Below are 27,508 nucleotides of genomic sequence, written 5' to 3' on the forward strand. Positions count from 1 at the left end.
ACTTCTGCCCCAGATTTAAGAAATGGCTGAAATCACAAAAGCAGTGACTTGCAAAGAAAGGTACTCTGGAAAATGAGAGAAACTTCAGCTAACCAAGTGTGTCTCCAACTGGTAATAATAGAACTAATCTTTTGATTTTTAAAAGGTTTTTTTTATTACAATCTTTATTTATTTACTGGATAGAGACAGCCAGAAATCAAGAGAAAGGGGAATATAGAGGAGAGAGAGAGAAAGACACCTGTATCCCTGCTTCATAACTTGCAAAGCTTTCGTCCTGTGGTGGCTACTGGGGGCTTGAACCTGGGTCCTTGCACACTGTAACATGTACGCTCAACCAGGTGCACCACCATCTAGCCCCTAGTCTGCTGCATGACTCTGCCGCATCAAGTGTGTGCAAATGTGTACACATATATTTGCTTTTTCTTTCTTCTTGTTTTTTCTTCTGTTTTGCCTTGATTGCTTTGTGTTTTTACAACTTTGTCTCTTTATCTCCCTTTGAGAGTGTGTGCCTGTTTTGTTAATCTGTTTATTCCTTCTCTGTCTGTGCTCCTTTTCACTGTAATAGCTGAGAGATTCTTGAAATTATTAAGCAATATAGTAAGGTGTCAGGGTACAAAATGAAAATGAAAACATAAAGTCAGAAGAAGACAATATCTAGAAATCAATCCCTTTTACTATAACAACAAAACCCATAAACTATCTAGGACTAGGATCAACAATGGTAGAGAATGTTGCATCCTCCAAAGGGAGGCTGGATAACATACTCGATATACCATCTGCTGAAGATGAGTCCTGAAATTGGGGCAGCTTGGAATGTTCCTACTCATGACCACAGAATGTGAGCTCAGCCCTTCAGGGATGGAGAAGTTACATAGGCTCCTAAGCTGAATATGGGCCCAAGATCAAATCGATGGGGTCTACAATCAACAATATTTATACAGCTTTCCCATACTTGGGAGCTACTCTCTTCCCTGATCCAGCTTTCTGGCCCCTTTTGCAGCCATTACATCATCTCCTAGACAATAACCTGGGTCCACCTGCATATCAGATGTCAGAAAAAACTGGTATTATCATGGGCACTTTGGAATATACCTAAAATAGGCCTACTAGCTATCTCCAAAACAGAAACCCCAAATCTTCACCTGCAATATTCCAGCCTTTAGGTTCATGATTAGTCAACAATTTGTTTGGCTTTATATGTTAACTCTTTTTTCAGCCACCAGGTTCCAGATGCTACTATGATGCCAACTAGACCTCCCTGGGCAGATGATCCCACCACTGTGTCCTGGAGCCCCACTTCCCCAGAGCCCTGCCCCACTAGGAAAGAGAGAGGCAGACTGGGAGTATGGATTGACCTGCCAACACATATTCAGCCACTACCAGATTTCCATATCCCTTCCCCTCCACTGGAAGCTTCCTATTCTTTATCCCTCTGGAAGTATGGACCAAAGATCTTTATGGGATGCAGAAGGTGAAAGGTTTGGCTTCTGTAATTCCTTCTCTGCTGGATATGGGCATTAACAGGTCGATCCACACCCCCAGCCCGTTGTGTGTGTGTGTGTGTGTGTGTGTGTGTGTGTGTGTGTGTGTGTGTGTGTGTGTGTATGTGTTTGTGTTTTAATTTTTTATTATATTTTATGTGATAGAGACAGCCAGAAATTGAAAGGAAGGGGGGAGATAGAGAAGGACAGAGACAAAGAGAAACCTGCAGCACTAATACACCGTTTTTTTTCCACTTGGGAAGAGGAGATCAGGGGTTTGAACCCAGGGCCTTGTGCTTTGTAACTTGTACTCTCAACCAGATGTGCCATCCCCTGCTTCCCCCCCACCCCAAACTAGTGAGGTAGGGCTCTGGAGAGGTATGATTCCCATCTAAATTTTATAGGCATCCTCAGTGATACGAATCCAATTGCAAGGAGGACTAAAATAAAAATAAACCAATGGGACTACATCAAATTAAAAAGCTTCTGTATGGGGCTGGGTGGTAGTGCAGCAGCTTAAGCACACATGGCACAAAGCGCAAGGATTGGTGTAAGGATTCTGGTTCCAGCTCTGGCTCCTGATCTGCAGAGGGGTAGCTTCACAAGTGGTGAAGCAGATATGTAGGTGTCTAGCTTTTCCCCCTCTCTGTCTTCCCATCCTCTATTTCTCTCTATCCTACCCAACAATAACAACAACAGCAGTGGCAGTTAACAACAAGGGCAACAAAAAAATGAGGAAAATGGCCTCCAGGAGCAGTGGATTCATAGTGCAGGCACAGAGTCCTAGCAAGAATCCTGGAGTCAAAAAAAAAACCAAAACCAAAACACAAAACTTTCTGCACAGCAAAAGACACCACCACCAAACAATGAATGAGTTTACTACTTACAGAATAGGAGATATTTACAAGTCATAGGTTAGACAAAAAAAACTAATAACCAAAATATACAAAGAGCTGACCAAACTCAGTAACAAAAAGAAACAAGGAAAGAAAGGAAGAAAGAAAGAAAGAAAGAAAGAAAGAAAGAAAGAAAGAAAGAAAGAAAGAAAGGGAGAGAAATGATTCCATTCACAAATAGGGGGAGGGTATGAGCAGAATATTCACCAGAGAGGGGATCCAAAGGTGGGAGTCGGGCGGTAGCACAGCAGGTTAAGCACAAGTGGTGCAAAGCACAAGGACCAGTGTGAGGATCCCGGTTCAAGCCTCTGGCTCCCCATCTGAGGAGAGTCGCTTCAGAAGCGGTGAAGCAGGTCTACAGGTGTCTATCTTTCTCTCCTCCCTCTGTCTTTCCCTCTTCTCTCCATTTCTATCTGTCCTATCCAACAACAATGACATCAATAACAACAATAATAACTACAACAATAAGAAAAAAGAGACCCAACGGCCAACAAACATATGAAAAAATCCTCCAAGTCATTGACTGTTAGATAAAAGCAAATAAAGACAACAATGAGGTACTACTTCACCCCTGTAAGAATGTCATACATCACAAATGATAGCAACAACAGGAGCTGGAGAGGTTGTGGGGACAAAGAACTACATTGCTGGTGGGAATGTAAATTAGTCCAACCCTTTCTGGAGAACTCTCAGAAAGCTAGAAGTGGACCTTCCCCATGACCCTGCAATTCCTCTCCTGGAAATATATCTCAAGGAACCAAACATACCCAACCAGAAAGCTAAGTGTATACCTATGTGTTCACAGCAGCATAATTTGTAACAGCCAAAATCTGGAAGCAACCCAGGTGTCTAACAACAGATGAGTGGCTGAGAAAGTTGTGGTATATATACATAGTGGAATACTACTCGGCTATTAAAAATGGTGAATGTACCAACTACTGTATTTTACTGTATGTAAACTGTTAATCTTCCCCCGAACAAAGGGAAAAGAAAAGAATAGTAAAGTAGGCTTCTAGCAGCTAGTATTTAGTTGAATTTTCTTTTTTATTCTGTTAGACAATTTCTGTCACATTTACACACAATGTGAGAATTAATCTACTTGGGTTTATATCAGTAAAGTGTAATTAATTATCTCTTAATTATTAAGAAATGGAGTAAATTCTTCAACAATTGTGCATGGCTTCCATTTAATATATTTTTTTTATATTTTCTGAGTATCACACCTACCTTCTTCTTATAGAATTTTTCTTCCATTTGTTTTACTTCATTTTTGTAAACCATCCTTGACTGTCTTCCTCAACTGAAATCCTTTTCCATTATTGTGCTATTGAGACTCTAGTGAAGTACGTTAAGAAGTGAAAGATAACTACAGGATGGTTTCCCTCATACATGCAATATGCGAACTGAAACAAACTTGCAAAAAAACTGATCACATAGTTTCTAAAATTTCATGAGAATTAAGATGGTTATTGCAAGGAAGGGGTGAGGGCAGCACAGAATTTTGGTGGTCTTAGAATCTTGTAAACCATTTTCAAATCACTAATAAAACAAGCAAATGAAACAATATGTAAAGCTTTGTCTTTGAGGAAGATCGCTAACATCTCCTCATTTGACAACAAAAAGCTCACAGGTAGTGACTTCCCTAGCTATACGTTGCATAACTGGGTAAATCTAAGTGGTATATTTTAAAAGGCACACACGTTGTGTGTTAACTTTTCCAGGATCTACTCTGCTGTCTTTTCTCTGTGTTTCTGTGCCAATTGATAGTTTCAGCCACCTCCTCCCCCATTTGAGTGATACTTGGGAAATGGAAGTCATAAAATTTACAATAGAAAATTTTGCTACTATAGATAGCTATTGCTAGGAGGAAGATTAAGTGTGTGTGTGTGTGTGTGTGTGTGTGTGTGTGTGTGTGTGTGTGTGTGTGTGTGTGTGTGTGCAGAGAGAGAGAGAGAGGGATGAGAGAGAGAGATAGAGGTGTAGAGAGAGAGAGAGAGAGAGAGAAAGAGAAAGAAGCGTCGTTCAACTGTGGTTTATTGGTGGTGTGAAGATTGAATTTGGGACATTATTGTCTCAGACATGAAAGCCTTTTTTTGCATAAACATTATTCTATCTCCTCAGCCTCAGGAAATAGATTACAACTATTGTATTCCTTCCTCCTTAGCTGAATATATGTCCTAATTCAACAAGATGAATTCTTTATTCAAAGATTCAAAGTCAAGGAAATATTTAGAATGGAGAATAGTCCACTTTTTCTTTGGTGAGATCTGTGAACAATAATTACACTAAATTTTATATAGAAAAAATTCCTGTAAGGGACTTGAAGTTGAAACAACCTTAAAATACTCAATCAATTAAAATGAAAATATAGTCCTGTCTTGAATGTTATTCCAGCTAACCTCGTTAGAAGGCTAGACTTGTGCTTTAATTTTTTTTACTTCCCTAAGTAGAGCTTCACTGGGTGCCATGCATGTTTAGTCCATCCAGGGTAAAGTGGAATTAAGAAGTCATAATTCCTTATATTCAGCACTTGAAAAGCTCTCACCACAATTTTCCATTCAAACCACACACATCTGGCGCTATTTTGACCTGGCAATTACATACACAGTTCCTTCTTTAATTTCTTAAGGGAAAATTGTGTGACAAATTGAGAGTATGTTCAAATTAGTATTTAAGTTTCTTTCAGCTGGATGAACTAAGCAAGGGATACTTTATGAATTTTGTAGTATTAAATAAAACTTTCTCACCCATTTTTGTTGTTGTTGTTAAGGAGCTCCTTTCAAATGTCAAAAATTCAATTTTAATACTAGCATTCTAACATTCAGTCAGTAAGATATTCTATACGTAGTGCTAGATCTATTTCTCCCTGAAGCATGTTATGTATTAAGAGATTCATCTTTTAGTTCTGACCCTATTGCAGAACAATTTTGGAACTTTTGTCAATTTGCCTGATTAGTATTAGCTTTGGATTATAGTTTTTATGGAAGTTAAAATTTCTGGTTTTAATAAATTACAAAACCACTTTAAAGATCAAATTAATTTGGGGGTTGGACAGTGAGTGGCACACATATTACCATGAGTAAGGGTCTAGGTTCAAGCCCCGGCTCCCCACTTGCAAGGGGGAGCTTCATGAGCAGTGAAGCAGGTATCTATCTTCCCTGTATCTCTCTAGCTTCCCATCCTACCTCAGTTTCTCTCTGTCCTAGCCAATAAAATAGAAAAAGCAAGCAAGCAAATGACTGTCAGAAGCCAAGAAGTCACAGTGTTGGCACCGAGCCCCAACTATAACCCTGGAGGCAATAAATAAATAAATGAAATAAATGAAAAAATAGAGGTTCCAGCAGGGCTGCAGGTAATCTTTCTATCTCTCTTCCTCTCTACCTCCCCCAACCCTCTCAATTTCTCTCTTTCTATGCAATAATAAATACATACAAATATTTTTAAAAGTTTAAAAAGTAAAGAAAAAAGATAAAAATAAAAAATAGATATTTTGAGGCACCCCAAATTTATAAATATTATATATGATACATGTTTCTCTTTAAAAATTCATTTATTAAGCTAAACGTCTAGAAGTCAGTAGGACGTATTAGAGAGTATGGAAAATATATGCTGCTGCATGAGTGAGCAGGCAACCTTGAAGGCCTCAGTCCTATATGTCTGATTTGCTACCATTGCACTTTCTCCCCTATTTAAGGTCATTTTCTGTAATTTAAAAACATTAATATATTTAAACTATATATTTTCCAGAGAGATAAACAACACTATGATTTCTCTCTCTTTCTGTTTCTATTTCTCCCATTACAACAAATTAATATTTTTTAAAGATGACTAAGACAATCAAGAATATGGCAAGAATCTAATACTATGTAATATAAGCTTGATGCCTAGTAAGCTATGTAAAGAACAAAAGCAATATAAATCTATACTGATTAGAGTTGTGTATACTATGCTAGGTAGTGGAAATTACCAGTATCTGACTAGTGAGAAACAAGTTAGTAGAGAGCGAAAGAGCAAGGTGGAAAATATAAAAGAGGCCCGGTTCGAGCCCCCGCTCCCCACCTGCAGGGGAGTCACTTCACAATTGATGAAGTAGGTCTGTAGGTATCTTTTTCTCCACCCCCCCATCTCCCCCTCAATTTCTCTCTGTCCTATTCAAAAAAACCCCAAAAAAAACCCCAAAAAAACCCCAAAACAAGTGGCCACTAGTAGCAACGGATTCATAGTACTGGCACCAAGCCCCAGCAATAACCTTGGAGGTAAGAAAAAGATCTAAAAAGAAAGAAAAAAGAAAAAGAAAATATAGCAGAAGCTAAGGCAGATAAAAACCCCCCAGAAATAATTGAAAGAATGAAACATTTCTTTCTTTAAAAATTTTTTTTTAATTTATTTTTTATTTTGCCTCCAGGGTTATTGCTGGGGCTCAGTGCCTACACCATGAATCCACTGCTCCTGGAGGCCACTTTTCCCCCTTTTGTTGCAGCCCCGTTGTAGTTATTATTATTAGTGTTGATGTCTCGAAACTTTACATCAGGCTCAACCTGATGCTGTTGACTGGCTACGGAAGAAGGGCAAACGCTAGAAGAAGAAGTGTTGATGTCATTCATTGTTGGATAGGACAGAGAGAAATGGAGAGAGGAGGGGAAGACAGGGAGGAGGAGAGAAAGACAGACACCTACAGACCTGCTTCATTGCCTGTGAAGCGACTCTCCTGCATGTGGGGAGCCAGGGGCTCGAACCGAGATCCTTAGGCCAGTCCTTGTGCTTTGCGCCATGTGCGCTTACCCTGCTGCAGTACGCCCCACCCCAAGAATGAAACATTTCTTTGGTGACTTGGCCTGATCTTTTAAAATAAAAAGAAACAGTGTCACTCCCGCCTTTTGTCTGTGTGAATCTGCATTCTTCTATATCTGGTGGGATGTGTGGAAACTTGAGGATAAACGAGTCACTAGGAACACACTGTTCTCAAACAAGTACCTCCACCGAAAGCACTGCACATCTTTCTTGGCGGCCTATCATCACGCCACCTGTTATCACACAGTTTAGGTGTCTGAGTCGAGAAAAGCAAATAGAAGAACAAAAATCTGATATTTCCAAATTTTTCTCTAATAGTTAGTTTCCTCATTACAATCTGTGGAATTGTTGAATGGAGAGTAAAACTTGGTTTTGTTTTCAAATTAGGACAATATGGTCACTCTGCTTTGCCTGATTCATCTGGAGCTAGTAAAAGTGGTTCAGAGGGAGTTGGGCGGTAGCGCAGTGGGTTAAGCGCGCAAAGCGCCTGGACAGGCTGAAGCAACCCGGTTCGAGCCCCCAGCTCCCCACCTACAGCGGGGTCGCTTCACAGGCGGTGAAGCAGGTCGGCAGGTGTCTCTCTCTTCCCCTCTGTCTTCTCCTCCTTTCTCCATTTCTCTCTGTCCTATCCAACAACGACTACATCAATAACAACAATAACTACAACAATAAAAAAAGAACAACAAAAGGGAAAATAAATAAAATAAACAAAAGGGAAATAAGTAAATAAAATATTTTTTAAAATGGTTCAGAGAAACTCTGAGGGGGTTGACAGTGGTGCACTGGGTTATAAGCACACATAGTACGAAGAGAAGTGCAAGGACCCGCGCAAGATCCTGGTTCGAGCCCCTGGCTCCTCACCTGCAGGAGGGTCGCTTCACAAGCAGTGAAGCAGGTCTTCAGGTGTCTTTCCCTCACCCTCCTCTCTCAATTTCTCTCTGTCCTATCCAGTAAAAAAAAGGGGGTGGGGGGTGGCCACAAGAAGCAGTGGATTCGTAGTGCAGGCACCAAGCCCCAGCAATAACCCTGGAGGCAAGAGAAAGAAAGGAAGGAAGAGTGTTGTATGCTTTACACTGGGTTGTTCTAGCTCTCCCCCTGCCAAGAGAATTGGATCAGTCCTGCTAGTTTCACGGGCCCGCTTGGCCCTGCCCCAAGGAACCCCGAGAGAGTTCCAGAGTTCGAGAGTGCTTGGCACCGTCGCGGGGGAAAGAGGCAACAGAGTTTTGTTTGGTGATTAGTTTGGGTTAGTTTATGAATCGTTGTTCCTGAATAAAGAAATACAGCTTCCCTGCCCAGCCCTATGTCTCTGGTCGTCTCTGTTACCTGCCCGTGAAGCTAGCCCGGCCAGCTAGAGCCACCGAATTTTAACAACAAATGGCGCCCACGTGGACCTGACCTGCGCATCTCTCAGACAAGTAAAGACAATTTGGCTACCTATGTACGATGGCCTTCTCTTCTGCTTGTGAAGAGATCTCCAAAGGCCTCTGCTCTTTCTTCACGAGACTGTTTTGCTGTTTCTGGAACATTTATTTCTGGACCACTCTGTGGTTTCCACTCGCTCGGGCGAACTCAGAACAGCCAGCGGGAATAGCCAGCGGGCGGGAGGCGAGGCGCAGAGCTGCTGTTTCCACCCGGTTAAACAGCCAGCCAGCCGGCTGCGCCCAGACAACCCCGCGCACCGTGCCCGCAGCCCCGCAGCCCACAGGAGCCCGACGCCAGCACGCAGGAGCCCGATGCCACCACACAGGAGCCCGATGCCAACACGCTGGAGCCCGATGCCAACATGCAGGAGCCTGATGCCAACACACAGGAGCCCGAGGCCAGCCCACAGGAGCCAGCTCTCCACTGCGTGGCGCAGGGCACTGGACGCGGGATCCCTCCACGCTGCTCAGCCACTGCGAGCAGGGCAGCAGATATGACAGGGCCATGGAACAGGGCAGCAGATATGACAGGGCCATGGGGCAGGGCCACGGCGGCCTATCATGGCCGCCACCCCTGGGCACCTCGGCCCGTGCCTTCTACAAGGCTGGCCCGCCCGCCCTCATGCTATGAATTCTGGAACGATCCCGGACCTCCCGGACCCCCGGGCTCCCTGCCGAAACTGGGCACACGAGATCTCCAGCTGCCGGTCAGGTCTGAAGGCAGACAAGCTGGAGTATGCAGAGATTCGTGCAGAGATCGCAACCTGCAATTCCTTGAAGTGAAGCTGCCCAAGAGACCACCACTGGACAACGCACCCCCCCAACATCTAAGACAGTACATATCTAAATTCATGTTTGAAATGACATGTCTTCGTAACAAAGGTTTCTCTCCTTGTGCATTAATGACCATGTTTATGTGTATGTTTAAAGTTTGGTAAACAGTAACTTTAAGGCTAAATTCTTACTAGTGAAAGTTAAATGAAAAAGGTTTTCAACGTAATTCTCATAAAGATAAAATTAACTTACATTTAAAGTCTGAGGCAAAAATTAGTTAACAATCAATATATTTTAACTAAGTTGGTCTAAACAAAAGGTTAAATAGACTTGTTGATATGTAAAACTCTCCATTACCTTCTCTATTAGAAATGGTAGATCGCACAATGGCTATGCTAATTATTCTCATGCCTGAGGTTTCCTTTCCTGCACACACCTAGGGTGTGTCTCCATCTTGAATGGGTGTAACAAAAGGTTAAAAAGACGTTGTTGAAATGTAAAAGTCTCAAATTCCTTCTCTATTAGAAATTTTAGATTGTGCTGTGGTTATGCTAATAACAAGTTTTGTTTCATAGTAAGTAAATTGCAGCCAGCTGCCTTTGGGACTCTAGGCCATTCCCCACCCCCATGCAAATGCCTGTCAAGGCAAGTATGCCCCCCAGAGGCAAGAAATTTTTTTTAAGCTGATAAAGTTTTGCCCACAGAGGCAAGAAATGGCCCCCTCAGGCCTTCCCTTGGCAGCACACTGGTTCTTGTTACTTGCTTACATGTTTCTCCATGTTTGTGCCAGTTTCTTTTTTTAAAAATGCCTGTACGATATAGGTTTCTATTCACCCCACACCCCTGATACTGTGGTCATTTAGTTAAAAAGTAAAGGGGGAATTGTTGTATGCTTTACATTGGGTTGTTCTAGCTCTCCTCCTGCCAAGAAAATTGGATCAGTCCTGCTAGTTTCGCCCACCCCAAGGAACCCCGAGAGAGTTCCAGAGTTCCAGAGTTCGAGAGTGCTTGGCGCCGTCGTGGGGGAAAGAGGCAACAGAGTTTTGTTTGGTGATTAGTTTGGGTTAGTTTATGAATCGTTGTTCCTGAATAAAGAAATACAGCTTCCCTGCCCAGCCCTATGTCTCTGGTCGTCTCTGTTACCCACCCGTGAAGCTAGCCCGGTGAGCTAGAGCCACCGAATTTTAACAACAGGAAGGAAGACAATCTGATATAACAGTAAGAGAATCAAGGACCTAGGGAGAGAAAGAACAAAAAGAGTATTCTTCATGGTGAAGTTTGGGATTATTATAAGCTGGCAGGGTGCAAGGGGCAGCCATGGAAAGATGTTTTTTTTAAATATTTATTTATTCCCTTTTGTTGCCCTTGTTTTTTATTGTTGTGGTTAGTATTGATGTTGTTGTTGTTGTTGGATAAGACAGAGAGAAATGGAGAGAGGAGGGGAAGACAGAGAGGGGGAGAGAAAGACAGACACCTGCAGACCTGCTTCACCGCCTGTGAAGCGACTCCCCAGCAGGTGAGGAGCCGGGGGGGCTCCAACCGGGATCCTTATTTCGGTTCTTGGGCTTAGCGCCATGTGCGCTTAACCCCCCTACACTACCGCCCTACTCCGGGAAAGATGTTTTGACCATGAAATCTGTCATGGTTATCTTAGAGCACAGTTAAACTATACGTACTACATATTGGTGTCTCTTTATAATGAAATGTTGGGAATATTTTTCCCCAGTAGAGAAAACTCACCTAAGGGACTTGAATTCAATAATTCTGAGGCAGTTTCACCACTGAAGGATAAATGACAAAGTAGTTTTATATCATTTGCTTTTGAATTGGTTTTGTTTTGCAGCCCTCTGCTTCCCTACTGGTTTTGAGCTACAGTTAATTTACTTATTAAACCAAAATCTCCACTTGAACTAATTTTGTCTCCCACTAGCCCCTGATAATAAACCTTCAACTCAACACTCACTGACATGTTCACTTAACAACAACAAAACATATGTGCTTCTCCCTGAGGGACCAGGTACTTTCTGAGGACTGATGATCAGGACATATTATACCTGGTCTTGAAAGTCAGTCATTGAGACCAGTGCACATGTGTAATATTATTTCATACTACGTCAAGGCTTGATCTACTATTTGTCAGTTCCTCCACTCATACATTTTTGCTTACCAGCTCTGTAGTGTAGTCTGATAATGTGTCTAATCTCTCTTGGGTCCCTCAGGCCATTTCAAGTTTTATCACAGAATGGTGGGAATGGGTGTTGAGCTGGAGGATGTGGGTCTTATCTCTCATTCTATCTTCCTTACTCACACATCATTGGTAACAGAGCTGCAGAGGGGTGGGTAAGCCTTCCTGCCTTGCCTTTTCCAGTGACCCATAACAATTAAAGCTGCCTCATGGTCCAATTCCTAGGCACATGGGCTTCGATGAGTGAGTTCTTCATTACAAAGGGAATTTTGTTTTTGAGTGGAGTGGAAAGCAGGTTTCTAAGCCATAATATTAAAATATTAAATCTTTACTAAATCCAATTTACTCTTGTAATGAATAACAGCCCCATGGAAGAACACTGTTATAAGAAGAAAATGATTTCCAATGTCTGAGGACATTTATCTTAGCTGAGGAAATAACGGTTGGATCCCAGGCAGGCCATGAACACTGAGCAACATTCCTCTTCAGTGCTTTTGTACATGCTGCTTTCTTTGACTGGAAATGCCACTGCTCTCTGCTCAGAGAGCACAGCTTAAATAGTATCTTCTGGGTGAGATTCCTGCTGGTCTCTTGAAGGTCGACTAGTGTTCTCTCGATTTTCTTTTATACATACCCTCATTGAACACACTCCTATTGGGACACTAATTATTTGTTTTAATATTCATTGCATCTCGGCTCTAAATTCCTTTTGAGAACAAAGGCATCTTCGTAGTTGTCTCCTAAGTGTCATGTCAACAGCATAAATTGAGCTCTTGTCTGTGTGATAATCATTGCTCTGGTCATGTGGCTAAATAGACAAGAAACAGAAACCCATAACTATCTGTCTTTGTTCCCAGTCACTGCCCCAGCAGTGCAGAGGTGGGTGTAACCATCACTATTTATACTGCTCATGTTGATAATATCAATTCTGAACAAAATAAATGCCAAGGGCAGCTTTAAAATGAAAAGGTGTCCATTCATTTAGGAAGCATACAGTAAACATTTACTGATTAATCACTGTGTGCCATAAGAGGTGAGAGAGATGACATAATCCTTGCTCTTAAGGAGACAGAAAGAAAGGAAGGAAGGAAGAGAGGAAGGAAGGAAGGAAGAGAGGAAGGAAGGAAGAGAGGAAGGAAGGAAGGGAGGGAGGAAGGAAGGGAGGGAGGAAGGAAGGAAGGAAGGAAGGAAGGGAGGAAGGAATAGAGGAAGGGAGGACGGAAGGAAGGGAGGAAGGAAGGAAGGGAGGGAGGGAGGGAGGGAGGGAGAGAGAAGGAAGGGAGTGAGGGAGGGTGGGAGGAAGGAAGGAAGGAAGGAAGGAAGGAAGGAAGGAGCCTTTGTATCATAGGATGTAAGTATTGAGCATTGAGATGAAAGAGACGCCTATTCTGACTAACTGAGTAGAGAAGGATTTCTCTGAGGAGCTTATACCCCATGCCCTTGAATGACCAATGGGAACTAAATGTGAAGAAAGTGTAGAAGGCGTTCTAAATGGAAAAGTCACATGACTGTTCAGTACTGAAAAAAAGATAGCGGCTGGTTTGTGAAGCTGTCCTGGAAGCGGTTGGGTACAGAGGCTGAGAAGTAAGGACAGAATAGGGAAAGGGAAAGCATTTACCTACTTATAAACCAGTGGAGAAAGAATGCAAATGACTATCAGGTCTTCAAATATTTTTATTAGTGATTTACAAAATTACAAGATAATAGAAGTGTAATTCCACACCATTTTCACCACTAGAATTGTGTGTACCCATCCCCTCCCAGCAGAAATTGAAACAGTTCTCTGAAGGCCACAGATGAATGGACTGACTATATATCTAACTATATAGCTAGCTATCTAGCCATTGTCTGTCTATGGGTCTAGCTGTCACATCTCTATAGCTACATCTATATGCATCTATATGTTCATCCATTTTTATTCACTAAGATCTCCAAATTTCTACTCACTCAAACTTGTCAGATATAGGGAATTATTTTGTAATATTTAGAGAGAATTGTCTTAATGCTATTTTAACATTTAAAAAAGTTGACTATGGTAATCCAGGAGGCAGCACAGCAGATAAAGCACTGGACTCTCAAGCATGAGAGCCCAAGTTCAATCCCCAGGAGCACATGTACCAGAGTGACGTCTGGTTCTTTTGCTCTCTCCTCTACCTTTCTCAATAGATAAATAAATAAATAAATAATCTTCTTTTAAGAAAGTTGACTATGTTAAATGTCCACAAGGCAGAAGCACTAGTCATTCTTTTGCACTGGCTTAAAAACATTTAAATTTTTCTTTTAAATTTAGTAAAAAGATAATAGCCAACTGATTATGACATATAAACTTAGTTAACTTGGTGAGGCAAAAGAACAATTTTAGAAAGACTCTTTTGCATGTATATGTGTATAAGAGATTTTAATATAAATTATATATAACGCATCTACACTCATGTCTTTTTAAATGATATAATTTTCTCTCTAGTACTTTTTAATCTTATCGACATCCTTTCTTCGTTCAATTTCTCATCCTTGTCACATACGATACCTTGAGTTTATTGAGTCTAGTCTTTATTTCTGAAGTTATTTCATCCTTCTTAAAATTTCCTTTACAGAATTCTGCCAGCATCAGTTTTATTTACTTCGCCCATTTTACTAACAACCACCTCCAGAGATCTGTCTCTTCCTTTAACATGTATATTTTAAGTGTACTGTTTCTTCTTATGTGAGTTAAAATTCATTTTGCAATATTGTGTATTATATTTCGTCCTTTTTTTGGTGGTAGATTCTTTCTACTCTATTTATTTGGAGATGGCTGCTATTTTTCTCATAATACGCAATGTCTTGCCTGAGTGTTCTGCATTGAACTTTTGTATTATTTACATTTGAATAAGATGGCTTTTCTGGAACAAACTATTCTAAGAATGATGTGAGGTGGGTGGGTGGAAGACAGTTTAGCCAGTAGAGCATTTGCTTTACTTTGTGTAAAGGACTACCCCCACTATCACCTTCTTCCTCAACCTCCAGCTCCCCCAGCCCCTCCCTTCCTTTCCTCCTCCTTGAAGCACTTTTCCCTGATGGTTTATGATGGTGCCAGAGATTGAGCCAGAAACCTGAGAGCCTCAGGCAAGAAAGTCTTTTGCATTATGACTGTTCTACTTCCCACCCTCTGGCTACGCATCAAAAAAACAGAAACATGGGTAGGGGGAAAAGGTTAAGTCAAGGAGTTTTATCCTTCAGTCTGTCCTTTGTTCAAGAATTCACTGATATAGTTTATATGTTACAAATGGCATGCATTTCTCTGAAAGACAACTACTGGATGATTTTGCTCATATATGCAGTACAAAAAATTGAAACACATGAACTTGTAAAAATAGTATAGCTAGTTTATAGAACATATTTAGTAAAATGGACTATATATTGTCCTTTTAAAACATTATGTAATCACCAGGCATGACTATAAAATAGAACAACAGACTTTTATCCTGATGGATGAGTGACTGACTTAGAAAAAAATTCAAGTGTGCACAGGACTCTTCAATCTTGTAACTGATAAAGACAGGACTTTCAAACCTTAGCCTCCTGATTCAACCCTGAGTCCCTGAGTCAAATGTAACAGAGTGGTCTTCTTGTCTCTCTCTCTCTCCCTCTCTCTCTTTCTCTCTCAGCTTTTCTAATAAGCAACTCTTTCATATAAAATAATTAAAACAAAACTATTCATAGTAATTCTGAAAATTAAACTTAATCCCAAATTAATTTCATATAGATAATTCTAACGATTCCAATCTTTGTCTTTCAATTCCCAAATTCAGTATTATCTACTTCCAGTGTGAGTTGTCATTTTAATGAGTCCCATGTTCAAGTGACTTACGTATTTCTATGAGAAAATCATGGGACACTGGAATAGTTTTATTTCCAAAATAACACCAAAAGAGCAGAATATAGATTGCCAAGGGATAGCTTAATTGCTTAAAAGTCAGAAGAGGCATTTATACATACACAAATAGACTCATTCATTATCTGTGCTAGGATTCTCATAAGCTTCAAAATCACACTGAAAATGTATAATGAATTAACAAAAATAGCAAACTGTGTGCACTTGCTTTAAGTAGATGCAAGTATTTTAATCATCACCCAGTTAAAATCTCTCTACTAGATATCTAATAGTATACAGAGATAATCCAAGCATAGCACCAATCATTTAAGATCCTGCAGTGTGTAAGAAATTATAAGTATCCCACTGTCCAACTACCTCTTCAATGTAAATATGAAATGGATATCCCTTCCCTAAATAAGTGCTCCCCTATTCCAGTTATATAATTTCAAGGCATTTTAGAAAGAAAAAAATCTGTCCTGAACTCAGATTAAGATATGAGAATTTAAAATATGCTAGAATTAAGCTCTAGTTCATTAGAATAACTTTTTTTTTTTTTTGCCTCCAGGGTTATTGCTGGGGCTCAGTGCCTGCACCATGAATCCACTGTTTCTGGAGGTAATTTTTCCCCCTTTTGTTGCCCTTGTTGTTGTAGACTTATTGTGGTTATCATTGTTGTTGATGTTGTTCGTTGTTGGATAGGACAGAGAGAAATGGAGAGAGGAGGGGAAGACGGAGAGGGGGAGAGAAAGACACTTACAGACTTGCTTCACCGCCTGTGAAGCGACGCCCCTGCAGGTGGAGAGCCGGGGGCTCGAACTGGAATCCTTACAGGGGTCCTTGCACTTTGTGGCATGTGTGCTTAACCCGCTGCACTACCACCTGACCCCCCATTAGAATAATTTTTGAGTGACTGAGTGGGGATGCACCTGGTTAAGCATATATGTTACAATGCAGAAGGACCTGGGTTTGAGCCCCTGGTCCCCACCTGTAAGGGGAAAACTTCACGAGTTGTGAGGCAATGTTGCAGGTGCCTCTTTGACTCTTTCCCTTCTTATCACCCCCTTCCCTCTCAATTTCTGGCGGTCTCTATCCAGTAATAAATAAAGATAATTAAAAAATATATAAAGGTTTAAAAACTTTTTTGACAGGTCAAAACCAAGAAGTTAACAAGTCTATCAGTGCATTAAGTTTGCTGAAGATAAAAGGGGATCTTTTCTTTGTAAATTGGCAACTTAGGGAGGCAAGGCAAAAGGGGGAAATACAAAAATTAATAGTTTTTTTTTAATTTCAAGATTCCTCATTGAATATGTCCTAGATTGATGTCCTTGACATAAACTAAAAAAAAAAATGCAGAAAAAGTATTGCAAATGCCCACTCTCAAGTCTCTGCAAAGTATTTCTTCTCACCATACACCTGACATCAGTGGGCATCATTTCTGCTATTGGTGAAGAAAGGTGCCAAGTTGCCCAGGGCTATGCAGCTTGTCACAGTGTGAACCAGAGCTAAAATAGGATTTTTCGCTCACTGGATTTCTGATATCCAAGTCAGCAGATTTCAACTTCCCTCTAGACATTGCAAGTTAAGCAGTTCTCATAGCAACTTGTGCCAAGTGTCTAAGTACTCTGTCAATTCTTCATATATCGTTAGGTATCAAGTGGTTTGGGACCTAGTACGTCCTCAAGGAGTATCATCCCCTCCTTTTTTTTTTTTTTTTTTTTGAGAAAAAAATTGCTTTGTTGATCAAATTCATCATAATCCTTGATTTAATCAAGGGCTACAGTTCAAGAATTCATCATTTCCATAACCACCACATATTTAAGTACTAATGTTAATACCATGTAGAAAGAAGAATTAATTGCATAAAGGCTGAGAAGCCCAAATTATTATTTTAGACAGGAAACCAAATCTGCAGTGTCAACAAGTAAAAGCAACATCAACACATTTTGAAAAAGAAATAAAGAAAAGAAAATGGGAAAAATCAAACAGCTAGAAGAGTACAGGCATATGTGTGCTAGTGGACAGATGACTTTCTTCCTACTTCGGTCACATAAGCAGCTCATTTTCCATTGACTGACTGGTTGTTTGACATGGGACACACACAATAAATAGAAGTGCTTCATATTTAACTTCTTTTAGTATTAAGCAGAACAAAATCATGCTTAGAAACATTATTTGTTGGCATATCTAAGGGATCTGGATTAGTCAAAGACTGAAAATTGAGCACAACAAAAGCAATGTATGAAATATGTAAGAATAAGAGAAAAAAAGTAAAATAATAAGACGAGGCTAACGTAATGTTATAAAGAAAACTGTCACTTGTTTAGCCACTACTTGAGAAACTACTATTTCTAGGTATTGAACAAAATATGGAGCTAAATTATAACGTGCAGAGAAGAAATAATAGACCTCAAATGTGGTGTGCCAGAGAATAAAAGTTACGTTGATACTGATATTTTAATAAAATTGAGTTAAGTTATTTAATAATGTTAGCGTAAAATATAAAATTGTTTGGAGGGAAAATTAAAATAAGAATTGATCACACACATTGACCCAGTAGAATATAATTCTATATTTTCACTAGATTAGATTTTCAGTAGGTATTCTTTCAAGTGTCATGCCCTTACATCCCATGAAACAATCTAAAACAATGTTTCATTTATAATGAACCTGCTCCCAAGATAACCCACTGACTTTGTAGGGAGACCTTTCTCTGTATGATCTTTTGAACTAGTAACTGTGGTCTTCCCCCTTAACCCTAAATTCCTAGTTTCAAAGTCTTACTGCTTTGGGTTGTAACAACAGTGTTAAGAATACATTTACTTGGCTATGACCAGACTCCAGAATTAGTTTGACAGCTTTATATTCACTCTGTAGAGCCCTGGAGCTCTGTGACAATTGATTAAAGAGTGAACAGGTAAAGGTAATGAAATGACACCACAAAGGGGACTTCACCAGGGAAAGATGACATACAGCTCAGTGGACCATTAAATTACCTCTCTTGATTTGTTCCAATGAGGTAGATACAGTCTTAGTCCACAAGTTTTATATTACCCATCTGTACCTAAAGTTTATTCAGGGTATTTCTTGCTTTAAAAAAAGAAAAAACATTTAAGTATTTACTTCTAGTAAAATAGTGCACATAGCAGGGTCTTCTCTATAATCACATTCTTTCACATTTTAAACTAAGTTTACAAAGCACTTTGAATCCCGAATGTTAGGATTTGCTGGATAAAACTGTTGCATGCACATTCATTTGTTCAGTCATTCACACAGGCATGTAATGATAGCAGTCAAAACTTTAGAATATCAATTACTGTGATAAGGTATAATGAGGAATACAGAGATAGAAGACCCATCGCCTGTAAATCTGGAAGTAAGATAGGCAACTTTGAAGTTAATTATTATAATATAAATGAGTTCTGTCAGAAAATCATGCAGAATAATAAGGTGCTAGGGTTAGCACCTGTTACCTAGGAACCTAGGAATAAGATGCTGAACCATAGTTCCTCAAGAAGGTAACAGTTTTGACAAGACAAAGACAGTACGGGGGCCTGGCAGTGGCACACCTGGTTAAGCACATGTTACCATGCTCAAGGACCCAGGCTAGAGTCCCGCTACCCACCTGCAGGGGGCTGCTTTACAAGGCAGGTCAGCAGGTGTCTGTATTTCCTTCCCTCTCTATCTTCTCATTCTCCTCCTCTCTCAATTTCTCCGTGTTCTATCTAAGAAAAAAAAAAATAGAAGAAAAGAAAACGGAAAAAAAAGGCACCGGGAGTGGTGGATTTGTAGTGCCAGCACCGATAACACTTGTGACAATAAAAATTTTTTTACAGAAAATAAAAAAAGAGACACAGGGCTCACTTCCATCCTACAAATAACAAAAGGAAGTAACACATTTGAACACACAGATACATACTTGTGTATATAAGTCCTCAAACACCAGATGATTAGAGGATTAGCATTTCCAGAAAGAAAAGTAGCAATAAAGGCCGAAAAATGAAGGGAGAACTTGTGATGCCATGTTGTCTATTGTACCACCATTACTTCAAAGAGCTGCAATAAAGGGTTTCTGTGAGCAGTGGACTCAGAGCCATACAGGAGACCTGTAGAGCACCTCAGTTAGGGAGCGCCCACAGAATCAGATGTGGAAAAATGGCATCTCCTCTGGAGACCAACAGGGTACTGAGGAGCAGAGATTTACTGAGGGATGTCAGGAAGGTATTTGCAATGGCATGCCCTAAAATTTAACCCAAGGGGTCAGGGTCGAAGGGTGGAACCTTTGAAGCCCCTGAAATGAGGGGTGCCTGAAGTCACTGGACAGTCTTAATGACTATCTTGATACCACTGGTCCAAGGTGATGATCTACAACTTGAGGTTATAACTGTTGCAGGCAATTGGTGTCCAAGCTTGGGGGAATGCTTGGTTTGAGGAATTTGTTGGGAACTCAAGGATATTAAGAGGTGGTCCCTTCTTATCTGAGAGACTCCTCTCTATAACAGGTCTCTATGTTAAGCGAAATACCTATATCTATAGCTAGGGCCATGGACTAGCACCTGCATTTACCTGTGGGGCTTATAGCCTCTAATCAGAGCTTAAAATACCTAGGCCCTGGCAGCATAAGCTTGTGCCTTCCCCTTCCCCCAGAAGGTTCTTGTAAGAAAATTATTGGGAAGAGGCCTTAGTAGCTGCTCTATCCAGATTGTAGTTTCTTCTCAGGACTACAAGCTCCAAGAAAAGCTGGACCAAAATCTACAGTGGATGTGAAACTGTGGCCCTTAAGAGATAGGGGTGCTTGACAGGACCCTGGAGGGGGGAAGTAACTTAAATGTGATCAATTGGTTTAGGCAAAGGTTAAGAAGTCTTAGCAATTTGTTTGCAAAAACTTTTTTAAAAAAGGAATTAAAATGTTTTAAATGAATGAAAAAGAAAATATATGAGGCATAAACTCTCTTCCCTACGCTTTCATGATTGCCTGGGTCCTTAAGAACAGTGGGAAGAGTATAGAACCTGTTACAAGCTTTGGTTGTGGAGAAAATACACAGAAAGCTCACCTAGAAGACCTGATAAGTTCCAGGTCTCATAGCCCTATCATATTTGGCTAGGACTCATCCTGATTTTTTTCCAGTCTCTTCTTCTAACCATACAAATATTTCATAAGAACAGAGACAGGGATACTATCTCCTGCTGTCATTGCACTTTGAAATGGAATAAAATCTTGCCCTTTCTGCAAAAGTTGGTATGGTAATGTTTGGCCATCTGTCATTTAAGCAGTGTTCCATGTTTAACTTAAAAGCTATCTGTTATGGATCACAACCACTGAGAAATACACCTGTCACAACTGTGGGGAATACAACCTGTCTGCAGTGGGAATCTATTGTTCCACTCCTATTTGCATCCCATGGGAAAATTTGGGCTTTCCAAACCTGAAGGTCAGTGTTGAGCTGCAACTGAAGGGTCAGTGTCTACCTGAGGCTTCTGGGAGAGCTCTATCTTAGGAATTTGCCTGGGGGGTAAGTCAGAGACTGACCTAGGCTCAGGCACCCAGAGCTCTTACACAATTTTGAACACTTGATATTCTTAGCAGCACCACTACACTTCCACAGCCTGGCCCTTATGCTGTAATGGCGCTAGAACTGCAGTCTTCCAAAAAAAAAACCACAGAGGTACCTGCTTATCATATAACAGACAACTCAGAATGCTGGGTACCTACCTATACATTTGATACGGGGAAAACATCAAATTAAGAAAGAAATATGTTGATATCAACACAGAAATTAAAAATACAGCTTAAAATATGATGATTAAGCACAGGAATAGAACATAAATGATGGAGCACAACAAAACTTCAGCAAAAATATCAATACAACACACCTAGGTAATTTACCTAAGAAATTATTGTTATTATTCAGCAGCCTTAATGATATTTTTTATCACATAAGAAGTTATCTATAAACAAATGAGATGTATAAGAAGAGCACAGAAATTAGGAGAATGTCTTAAAGAGAAATAGGAGTCGTAAAGAACAAAAAAATAAAATTGAATTACTAGTATACAAGAAGAAAGAATCAGACAGCTAAAATACAGAATAGAATACAACAGAATAGACTAGAAAAAAATTTTTAAATATGAAAACAGAATAAGAGTCTTAGGAGATAACATTATAGTTACACCGTCTACATCATAGTTGTCCCAAAGAAGACAAGAGAAACTGACAGAAACTTTATTAGAATAAATAATAGCTGAGAATTTCCTTAAATTAAGTGAGGAGACACATATTCAGATCCAAGACTATGCAGAGTCCCAAATAAAATAAACCCCAAAAGATACGTGAGCATATATTAGGGATATATATATATATATATATATATATATATATGAAACACACAAAACCAGAGGATAATAGGGGTACAACTTCACACAATTCCCACCATCAGAAACCCATATCCCATCCCCTCCTCTGATAGCTTTCCTATTCTTTATCCCTCTAGGAGTATGGACCCAAAGTCATAACCTCCTATACTTGCTTCCCAACATGGGCATTGACAGGTCAATTCATACTCCCAGCCTGCCTCTCTCTTCCTAGTGGGGTGGGGCTCTGGGGAAGCAGAGCTCCAGGACACATTGGTGGGATCATCTGCCCAGGAAAGTCCGGTTGGGATCATGCTAGCATCTGGAACCTGGTGGCTGAAAAAAGTTAACATATAAAGCCAAACAAATCATGACTAATCATGAACCCAAAGGCTGGAATATTGCAGATGAAAAGTTGATGGTGGGGGGGTCTCCATTCTAGTAGGCATATTTTAGTTATATTCCAAAGGGTCTGTGGCTATACTAGTTGTTTTTCTCTCTTTTTTTTTTTACCCTTAGCATGAAATCAGATATGTAAATGGATCCAAGTTATTGTCTGGGGAGATGATGTCATGGCTGGAAAAAGAGCCAGAAAGCTGGATCAGGGAAGAGAGTAGCTCCCAAATATAAGAAAGGTGTATAAACATTGTTGACTGTAAACCCCACCAATTTGATGTGATCTCAGACCCATATTCAGCTTAGGAGCCAATGTGACCTCTGCATCCCTGTAGATCTGAGCTCACATTCTATGGTCATGAGTAGGAACGTTCCAAGCTGCCCCAATTTCAGGACCCACCTTCCTCAGGTGTAGCATAAAGTATGTTGTCCATCCATCCCTCCATTCTCTACCGTTGTTGATCCAAGTTGAGGGCAAGGTCCTATGTGGGCCCACAAAGGGATCTATTGTATTATATATATTTTAAAATTTCTTTATTGGGGGATCTACCCCCCAATAAAGCATATATTATAGTTAAAGTAATAAAAGCTAAAGAGAAGAAAATTATACGAAAAATATCAAGAGAAAAATGAATCACATACAAAGGAATCCCTACAAGATTATTTATAACCTTCTCAGCAGAAATACTGTGGGGCAGAAGGAAAGAATATAATATAATTGAAATTCTGAAAGAAATTATCAACTGAAAAGATGTTACTCTGGTAGATTATCAATCATTATTAAAGGAGGGGTAAAGGATTGTCTTTTTGAACCCTAAGACAGCAAGAACCTCACATCTCCACTATAGAGCCTCTACTTCCCCCAGTCCTGGAACCCTTGGATAGGGCCCACTTTCCCGTATGCATCTCCCAATCCATACCAAATAATATTGCATCCGCCGATCACAACCTAACCAACGCAACGATTGCCACCTGAACATGCTTCACTTCAGACTGTGTCCAGAGACTTCACATGTGGAATGACAACCCTTCAGCTTCATTACTCGGGTGAGACCTTTCCTTTCATAGTATACTCTAATTTCATCTCAGGTGGTTCACTTTCTAACAAAGTCCCAAAACCTAGATATATACCAGTTTCTGTGAGAGAGAGCATATCTTCACACGTATCTATAAACTACTGCAAAATATATACCTGAAAGCAGAAGTACACTAGAATTTGCAGTGAGTACCCCCCTAACACTTCCTCTCCACTATTCCAAGCTTGGGATCCATGATTGCTCAACAATTTGTTTGGCTTTGTATGTTAACTCTCTTCAGTCACCAGGTTCCAGATGCCATCAGGATGCTGGCCAGGCTTCCCTGGATTGAAGACCCCACCAATGTGTCCTGGAGCTCAGCTTCCCCAGAGACCCACCCTACTAGGGAAAGAGAGAGGCAGACTGGGAGTATGGACCGACCAGTCAACGCCCATGTTCAGCAGGGAAGCAATTACAGAAGCCAGACCTTCTACCTTCTGCAACCCACAATGACCCTGGGTCCATGCTCCCAGAGGGATGGAGAATGGTAAAGCTATCAGGGGAGGTGGGGGGGATATGGAGATTGGGTGGTGGGAATTGTGTGGAGTTGTACCCCTCCTACCGTATGGTTTTGTTAATTAATCCTTTCTTAAATAAAAAAAATAAAATAAAACAAAAAATTAAAGAAACAAAAAAAAAAAAAAAGAAGAATTTTACAGATAAAGAAAAACTAAGAGTTCAATGCTCCTAAACTGGACTTGTAGGAAATATTAGAGATTCCTATAAAATAAAAAGAACTTGTAAAACTAGTAAGACACTGGAATATATATGGAGGAGGGGACAGGTTTAAATATGAAACATTAGGACGCACGAGATCAATCTGCAAAATAGTTTATGACTGTAAAACCTTACACATAAATGTCATGATAGTATCAAAATAAAATTCCTCAGAAATATATAATAAAGTAGAAAGGGGGCTGGGAAGAAAGCTCCAGTCTATCAGAGCATCAACTTGCATGCCTGAGGTCCCAGAAGTTACAGATTCAAGCCCACCACGATCTTATGCCAGAGCTGAGCAGTGCTCCGGCCCTCTCACCCTCATCTTTCATTCTTTTCATGAATAAATAAATAGTTAAATAAAAACCTTTTTTTTTTTTTTTTTTTTTAGAAAGCAGGAAGGGAACTCATACAGGACAAAAGGAATATAGCAAACAAAAGTAAATAGAGAAAAACAAAAAGAACAAAGACAAACCAGAATAACACTCTTTGAATACTAACACGATAATATGTTTACATTTCAATAATCACCTCAAATGTTAATGATACAAATTCACAATTAGAAAGGACAGAGTAGCTTAATGGATCACAAAACAAAAATCTAAGCTTTCCTGTCTCTCTAAACCATAGTTCAAAAGGCAAGCACAGGTTCAAAGTGTTTCAAAGTTGAAAGATAACTCTACAAACAAATGATATCATAAAAAGGGAAGGTACAGTGAAATTTATGTCAGAGAAAATTGATTTCCATTTTAAAGAGGTGCTGAGTGACAGAAATAGATATACATACTTGGTTAAGAGTCTAACAAGGGTGGAGAGTAGATAGCATAATGGTTATGCAAATAGACTCTCACGCCTAAGGCTCCAAAGTCCCAGGTTCAATCCCCCACACCACCATAAGCCAGAGCTGTTTAAAAAAAAAAGAGAGAGAGAGTCTAACAAAACAAGTAGATAAAACACTTAAAATATTGCACCCAGTGACAGCACACCAAAATATATACAGCAGTCATAAATAGAACTAAAGATACTGAAAAAATTAATTAATTAATTGTAAGGGATTGTAACTAACATGGAAACATCACCCAGAGAATAAATAAACAATAGCTTTAAATGGTGAATTAGACCGGATGGGTTTACTTAACATTTACAAATATTCTATCTGCAAACTGCAGAACTTACATTTTTCTCACGTGCTCATGAAATATTTTTAAAGGTAGACCATAAGTAGCAACATAAAACAATTGTCAATAAACATATGATTATTGAAATGATACCAATTTTTTTTCTTATTACAATGTTAAAAAAAAAAAAACTACTAGAAATCAACCACAAAAAAGAAAACTGGAAAAAAACCAATAACACATGGAAACTAAGAAGTATGCTTCTCAATAACCATTGAGTTAGTGAGGACATTACAGGAGAAATTTGTAAATATCAATACTTGGAGTCTTCCCAATAAAAATGATTTAAAATAAAATACTTGGACTGGCCTAGGAGGTTGCACAATAGGCACAGCACTGGACTTGCATATGCCGCAGGGAAGCGCTGATTCTCACTTTTGGTCTCTCATCAATCAATCTATCTATCTATCTATCAGTAGATAAATAAAACATTTTTAAAATAAAGTATTTGAAGACAACTGAAAATGAAGACACGTGTTGTCAGAAGATACGGAGAGCAGCACAAGTGGTACTGGGCGGGGAGAATACAAAAAGAGGTAGCTCAGCAAGTCGGGCACGAGTGTGATGTGGCCCAAGTTTGAGTCGGGCGCCACACGAGAAGCACCATGACGCAGGAAGCAGTGCCAGGGCTGTGATGTCACCCTTTGCCTACTTGAATTATATCATTTTCTTTGGCCCCATGATTTTAAGTAGTAATAAAACACGAGTTTTCCACAGTGGAAATTCTTCATGAACAATTTCTTTTCTTTTTTTTTTTTTTTAATAATTTATTTCTTTATTGGGGAATTAATGCTTTACATTCATCAGTAAATACAATAGTTTGTACATGCATAACATTCCCCAGATTCCCATTTAACAATACAACCCCCACTATGTTATTCATCATCTTTCATGGACCTGTATTCTCCCCACCCACCCACCCACTCCAGAGTCTTTTACTTTGATGTAATACTCCAATTCCATTTCAGGTTCGACTTGTGTTTTCTTTTCTAATCTTGTTTTTCAACTTCGACCTGAGAGTGAGATCATCCCATATTCATCCTTCTGTTTCTGACTTATTTCACTTAACATGAGTTTTTCAAGGTCCATCCAAGATGGGCTGAAAACGGTGAAGTCACCATTTTTTACAGCTGAGTAGTATTCCATTGTGTATATAGACCACAACTTGCTCAGCCACTCATCTGTTGTTGGACACCTGGGTTGCTTCCAGGTTTTGGCTATTACAAATTGTGCTGCCAAGAACATATGTGTACACAGATCTTTTTGGATGGATGTGTTGGGTTCCTTAGGATATATCCCCAGGAGGGGAATTGCAGGGTCATAGGGTAGGTCCATTTCTAGCCTTCTGAGAGTTCTCCAGACTGTTCTCCACAGAGGTTGGACCCATTGACATTCCCACCAGCAGTGCAGGAGGGTTCCTTTGACCCCACACCCTCTCCAGCATTTGCTACTGTTACCTTTTCATGAACAATTTCAATGCCTTTACAGAAAAGACCCTGAGAGCTGTGTTCCTTCCATCATGGGAGGATATGGTGAGAAGATGGACATCAGAGAATAAGGAAGCAGATTCACATCAGACATGAAACCTGCTGGTGTTGGGCTTCCCAGGCTGTGTAACTTTGAGAGGGAGCAAACACAGATATTAATACTTCAGTATATTCACTCAATAATGCTATGGCATGTTCAATATTCATAGGGATGATAGTGACCAGAAAATGCCAACACTCATGTCCAGCAGAGACCTCCCACCTTTTGCAACCCATAAAGATCCTGGGTCCATGCTCCCAGAAAGATAAAGAACAGGAAAGCTTCCAATGGAGGGGATGGGATATGGAACTGGTGGTCGCCATTGTATGGAATTTTACCTCTCCTATCCTACAATCTTGTCAATAAATATTAAATCAATATAAAAAAAAAGAAAGTTCTTTAAGAAAGAGAGACTGAAGAGAGATAATGTAACATAATATCATAGGTAATAATAATTGCAAGTTGGCAAATGCTTTTGTAACCCTGCTCTCTGTTCCGGCTTGTCCTTTATAACATTACTTTCTTTGAAGTACATACATGAAATTGTTGCTCCCCACACCCCATTGAAAAACAGAGAAAAGAAACATCTCAGACAGCGCTGTGATACATGTCATGTTTGTGTATGTTTGTGTGCCTTTTCATTTCTTTTTGGGGTGTTTTTTGTTTGTTTCGGGTTTGTTTTTGTTTGTTTCGGGTTTTTGGTCAGTTTGTAATTTGGGTTTTCCCATATTTTGGCATGGAAACGCATCTTTTGTGCCACACAAGTTAGTCAAGATAAGAATAACAATGTGTGTGAACAAACTAGGGGATGTACTGCTTTGGAAACTGTCTATATTCAGGAGCACGATGTTATAACAAGCAT

The sequence above is a fragment of the Erinaceus europaeus genome, chromosome 18 (genome assembly GCF_950295315.1).
Source record: "Erinaceus europaeus chromosome 18, mEriEur2.1, whole genome shotgun sequence".
NCBI lineage: Eukaryota > Metazoa > Chordata > Mammalia > Eulipotyphla > Erinaceidae > Erinaceus > Erinaceus europaeus.